The 6,000-nt window shown below is 51.6% G+C and overlaps 1 long non-coding RNA gene across 1 annotated transcript in view; it reads left to right on the top strand.

Moving 5' to 3' along the window:
* The window catches only part of LOC111091828, a 54,932-nt gene extending 51,227 nt beyond the window's left edge, over positions 1-3,705 (top strand). Inside the window, exon 4 of the long non-coding RNA XR_005376299.1 lies at positions 3,340-3,705. This is a non-coding gene — a long non-coding RNA (uncharacterized LOC111091828). The remainder of the gene's footprint in view (positions 1-3,339) is intronic.
* Positions 3,706-6,000: the final 2,295 nt, after the last annotated feature.

The raw sequence follows: 6,000 nt of genomic DNA on the forward strand, positions 1-6,000 counted from the left end.
AAGGCTGACAACAGTGGGAGGAGTTGCCATGTGGGGAGAAGGGGAGGACTGGACTCCCTACTTTGTCCCCTTGCTTAGTTTATCTAACTAGGGGGGAGGCGGCTCCAGAGGAGGGATGCATTTCACAAGCCCTTACTGGATTTTGTGGGTAATAAAAGAAAAACAGGCAGGGGTGCCTGGGTAGTTCTGTTGGTTAAGCGCCCGACTCTTGGTTTTGTGGCTCAGGTCATGATCTCAGGGTCGTGAGACTGAACCCCACGTAGGGCTCCACACCTAGCGTGGAGTCTGCTTAAAATTCTCTCTCTCCCTCTATCCGTCCCCTGGCTTGTGCTCTCGCTCTCTCTCTCAAATAAATAAATAAATAAATAAATAAATAAATAAATCTTAAAACAAACAGACAGAAATTGAGAAAAATCCCAGCACCACCAACTGGATGGTCTGGTTCCAAGGCATGGGTTACCCATCCTCACTTTCGATTCCTATTGTCTCCCTGGTTAGAGTGGCAGAGACTTTGTTTAAGCCTCAGTCCAATCAGAGGGGGACTGAGTCCCTCAGTCCCTCAGCCCTCCATTGGACTCTCTGCCTTTACATCTATTGTGCAGCATAGTTAATAAGAATTAACATTTTTTTTTATTCTCCCAAACATCCTATTTTGGATAATAAATGATAGGTTTGTCCTAAGACCACCTGACAGGTGCTGGTTTCTTCTAAAAGAATCTGCTTCTGCCTACCTTCAGGATAGATGCCACTCTCTACCCACAGGTGTGGCCTTCTATACAGGAGGCCTTCTTGTCTAGCCCTCTGACCACACTGCCCCATGCAAATCCCAGCTCCACTCCTTATTAGCTGCATAATTGGAGGAGGGTAAATTACTTCCTTTGCCTTTGCCTGAGTTTTCTCAAGTGTAGAATGGAAATAATGATAACATGCCTGGTGTATAGTAGGTTGCCAGTGTATTTTAGCCAAAACTGTGGGGCAGGGATCAGAAACTGGTAGCCTGCAGATGGAGCCCAGCCGGCTAACACTTCTGTTTGGCAAGCACAGTGTTTTCCAAGTTCCAAAGCTGCAAGCCTCTAGCTGGTAAGTCAAAGGCATCATCACCTGATTCATGCATTGATCACATGTTACCCTCCTGGCATTTGAGTGTGCAACTCCTCGTCAGGCCTCGGCATGTCACACATCACAGGCCTCCCTAGGTCTGGACCAGGAGATAGAGACAAGTGCTACTCTATGTGCATGTCCTCTCCCTTCCACCTCCTTCTCTCCAAGCTAGACTCTGGTCAGGCTCAAGTTCACATGGAAGGAACTGCACTCTTGGAAAATCTGCCCCCTTTTGTCAGAGGCATTTCTCCCCACTGCCATGTTCTCTAGGGAAGTGCTTCTCAAACCATAATGTGCAGACACATTGCTGGGAATCCCGTTGAACATACAGATCCGGCTCAGGAGATCTGGGTTGGGGCCTGAGATTGTGCATTTCTAACTAGCCAGGTGATCCCGATGCTGCTTGCTCAGGATTTAGGGCAGGGTAGAGCCTTGGGAGAGTGTCTCTACTTGAGGCTGAGAGTGGGGCCTCTTCCCAGTGCAGACTGAACACCTTCTGTGAGCACTTTCTTCCCCGTGGGCCCCCCACCCACCAGCCCAATACCCGGAAATGAATGGCCCCCAGAAGAATACCTGTCTCTTTGGAGGTTGAAACCTAGTTGGGAGACACTGATGCCCCCTTGAGGGTAAACCCAGCCTCAGAGAATTTCTGACTGCCTTGCCCTTCATTCATTACACAGAGGGGAGCTTTCATCTGATCATATCTTAGAAATTGTCCATCTTACAAGTGGACTAGGAACTTGCTACTGTTTCCTCTCAAATAGAGTGGTTCTCCAAGTGTGGTTCTGGGACCAGCAGCATTAGCATCACTGAGAATTTGTTAGCTCTACTGAATCAGAAGCTCTGGAAGCTGTGTCCAGCAATCACGTTTAACAGGCTATCCAGGAAATTGCCACGTACGTTCCAGTTTGAGAACCAATGTTAAGATGTCCAATTGCTTAGAAGAGTTTCCAGAGGAGAAGACCCTGGTCCTGGCTGCCTTTTGGGGTCTATCTAAGTTCCTGGGGCGTGTGGCTCCATGGATGGTTTCAGCTGTGAGTCAGGGAGATTATCCAAAGAAGGGAGTTTAAAGGATGGCAACTTCAGGTGAGGAAAAGCAGGAGCAAATGATCCATCTCTCGGGGGTAATTGTTTGACTTTGTGCAAATGTTCTAAGCAATAAAACCAGTCAGTGATGTACAGGAAACATGTGCCCCCCACGCCGAGCAGTCCAAATGGATTGTTACCAGGGATTCTAGGCTCTAGAACCCCTATTACACAGAGGCTTAATGGCATGATATACACCACACCGGCTAAATGAAATGCATATGGGGACATTATGGGAATTTTCAACAGCATTTTATTTTGCATAATACAGTTTTTTCCCAGACCAGAAATGGTATATTAAAAAGTCAGCAGGTATATAGCTTGTTTTAAAATTATTATTACTTTACTCTGGCTTTGCAGACTTTTATTTTCTTCCTCCTGCTGCTATTGCACAGAAAGGTCCAATATTCTATCCAAAGGAATCCTAGAGATTAATGAGTCTACTTGCTGCACTACACAGATGAGGAGCTGGTGACCAGCGATGGAGGTGACTTGCCCTGAGCGAGGCCTGGGGCTGGTACCCAGGATGCCTGGATCTCAAACCCCAGGATTCCCAGTGATTTCTTTCAGGAATCCCAGGCCTGTGAGGGACCTGGAAAAGTGGCCCTGTGCCTTCTCTCGCTTGTAGGCAGCATCAGAGGAGTGAGGGGTGCAGTGATGTCATTCACACACATGCACAAACCTCGATGCAACAGCCAGAGCGGATGTAGTTCAGTCAGAAGCATCTTGCATTCATACTGGGGCTTAAAACTCAGGCTGTAGTGAGCCAGAGCCGCCACCCCTGTAGTCCTAGTACGTGACACGTGCTTGATTGTGGGGAACATACCTTCTCCTCGGGTTGGCTTCACCGGCTGTGTAGTGGCACGACAATCTCTGCTTATAGCGACCCTGTGCTTGCTTTAACGCTCTGTTGTCACTGTCTTGAAAGTCTCAATACTTCTTGAAGAAGGGGACCTGCCTCTTTATTTTGCCCTGGGCTCTGGGAATTGTGTAGCTCCTCTTTCTCCAAATCTCCCGTACCCTCTCCCATGCATCCTTTGGGACTCAGCTTCTCCAAAAGACCTTCTCTGGTTCCCCCCGTCCCCCAGAGTGTGTTTTATATCATAATATTAATCATTTTAATGCCTCACATTACTTGCTTTCTTTCTGTAGGCCAACCCTATGAGGTGGAGACTATCATTGCCATCATACCCACCCAACAGATGAGGAGACTGAGGCTTAGGGAGAGATGAACTGGCTCCAGGTCACTTGGCCAGGAATTGGGGTTAGAAGCCAGATCTGCTGGACTCCAGAGGACAGAGACTCAACCTCTACACTCTTCAGCCTCCCTGTGTTGTCTGTTCAGTGCTAACACTCTGTGATGTTTCTGAGTTTCTCCTGGTCAACCATAAAGGAGAGACTCTGTCCTTTACTGGAGAGACTGTGTGCCCTTTATTCAGCCTCAGCCCACACCATGCCTGGCACAGACAGGGTGCTCAATGAATATTTATGGAATAAAGGGCATTTGGCTAAATTTAATGTGCGTTTAGCCTTATCAGAACTTCCTGCAAACCAAAGAGGCTTCCAGGTTTGTGTTTAAATGTCTCCTGTGAGTGAGGCCGCACAGTATGGCTGGTGGGGGCTTAGAGATACCTTATATTTGACTTCATGAATTATTTATGGAATTAACACCGGGAATGATCATTAATTTGTGGATGGAGAGAAGCGGCTCTGTGGCTTGCTGCCCGTGCTTTCCTGGCAGGGATAAATTGCCCTTGCATTGGCTGCTGGGTGAAGACTGGGATGCTGGTTTCCAGGGGAGACAAAGCACTTCAGTCCCCTCTTCCCTCCTCTTTCCCCCAGCGGAAAAATCTGGAAAGTGCAAGTTACACAGACTGGCAAGGACTCCTGGCCGCGAGCCAGCTCAGCTTTCCTCAACACGTAGGGATGCAGGTTGCCTCAGCACCACCGTGTGCGCTCGCATATGTTCAGTATGGGGATACAGCCCCGACGGAATGTAAATAATTACATTATCAGATGATCAGTGGCAAGACATGCATGTTCTCAGTGCCGTGGGGCAGTGGCCTGGGAAGTTCTGGGTCCTGGTGGTTCCTGCCTAACTAAGCCAAGTCTTCCAGGGCAAAAATGAGTGAGTCTAGCTGGAGACAGGGAGGAGGGTAGAGGGGCAGGCTTTCCAATCAGGAGTACACCTGCAAAGGGTTGGAGAGAGACCTGTAAACAGTAGAAGTGGCTGGCCTAGGAAGAGGGGCGCTCAGAGGCGGCTTGTGGGCGCTGGGCAGAGGCTGGGAAGTGGATGCTGGTTGTGCCAATGGCTTGGGTTTTGGCCTGGAGACTAGCCATGTTGGTCGTAGATGGAGCCAGCCATGCCAGCGGCCAGCTGTCGCTTCTGAGTCACCATTCCGGTGGCTCTGCAGGCATCGGGGTCTTCGCCATCCGAGGGCCCACTGGCTCCTGCGCCCCTCCCAGGACCCATTGGTTCCCTGCACCTCTCCGAGGACCCCCTGGTTCCCGCGCCCCTCCCAGGACCCACTGGTTCCCCACACCCCTGCGAGGACCTCCTGGTTCCCACGCCCCTCCCAGGACCCACTGGTTCCCCGCGCCCCCCCAGCACCCCCTGGTTCCCCGCGCCCCCCCAGGACCCCCTGGTTCCCGCGCCCCTCCCAGGATCCCCTGGTTCCCGTGCCCCTCCGAGGACCCCCTGGTTCCCCGCACCCCTCTGAGGACCCCCTGTTCCCCGCACCCCTCTGAGGACCCCCTGGTTCCCCGCACCCCTCTGAGGACCCCCTGGTTCCCCGCGCCCCTCCCAGGACCCCCTGGTTCCCGCGCCCCCTCCCCCCCAGGCCGCCCTGGTTCCGCGCGTCCCGGGGCACCCCTGGGTCACTGAAGCCCGGGGCCAGGGGCCGGGGGCCTGGAGCCTGGGGCTGGAGGGCTAGGGGTGGAGGATGGGGGACCCATGCTTGCCCGACGGGGAGGGTAAGAGGAATGGTTGCTGCGCTCAGGCCAGTTGCTTTGTGCGCCCTGCTATACCGGAGCAGTCTCTTCCCTGTTTTCTTCAAAGCATCACGAGGAAACTAACCGAGGCTGGGTTCAGCAGCTCTCGCTTTTGAGCAATAAACTACAAATGATCACAGTTTACTTTGATGCTCTTGGAATTCCCCTACTGGCCGCTGTGGTTTCTTGCCATTTACTAGCTGGAGAGTCGCCTGCGCGCACACGCTGTGCCTCGGGAGTGAGCCCCGGCCTCGGCCTCTCCGAGCTTGTCTTAACGTGTTATTTATTCTGCACGTCTTTGGGCTCGAGCAGCGCCCTGGGCTCCCGGGCTGCCGCGGCCACCCCGAGAGGTCCAACCCTGCTGGCCCAGCCTTGACGGGAGAGAAGATTGTTCTCGACTCCATTTATACCCAGGTAGAAAAGAATCAGAGAGCCCTGCAGGGTGAAGGCGAAGGCGAGGCACTCCAGATAAGTGCCCCCCAACCCCCCTGTATTACTTATTTATTAAAGCCAGTGAGGCATAGCTAAGGGAAGGGCAAGGAACCGAGGAAACAGAGAACACAATGGCCCCTCAGATTTTAATGGGAGAGATGGCTGGAAGTGATTCCTAAATTATTAAATAAATCGATTGGATTCTTGAAGCCGGCCTCCAAGGTATATTTGTCGGTTTCATTATCACTGTCTTCCAGAGGAGGAGGAGTCGCTCATGGAGAAAGTTTTATTGTTTTTGCCCCTGTGTTTTATTCTGAAGGCTGAGATTCATGGCCCCTGTCTAATTAAACACCAGCTTCTTTATGTGGTGGGAGAAGCATACTTTCCATT

The sequence above is a fragment of the Canis lupus genome, chromosome 22 (genome assembly GCF_011100685.1).
Source record: "Canis lupus familiaris isolate Mischka breed German Shepherd chromosome 22, alternate assembly UU_Cfam_GSD_1.0, whole genome shotgun sequence".
NCBI lineage: Eukaryota > Metazoa > Chordata > Mammalia > Carnivora > Canidae > Canis > Canis lupus.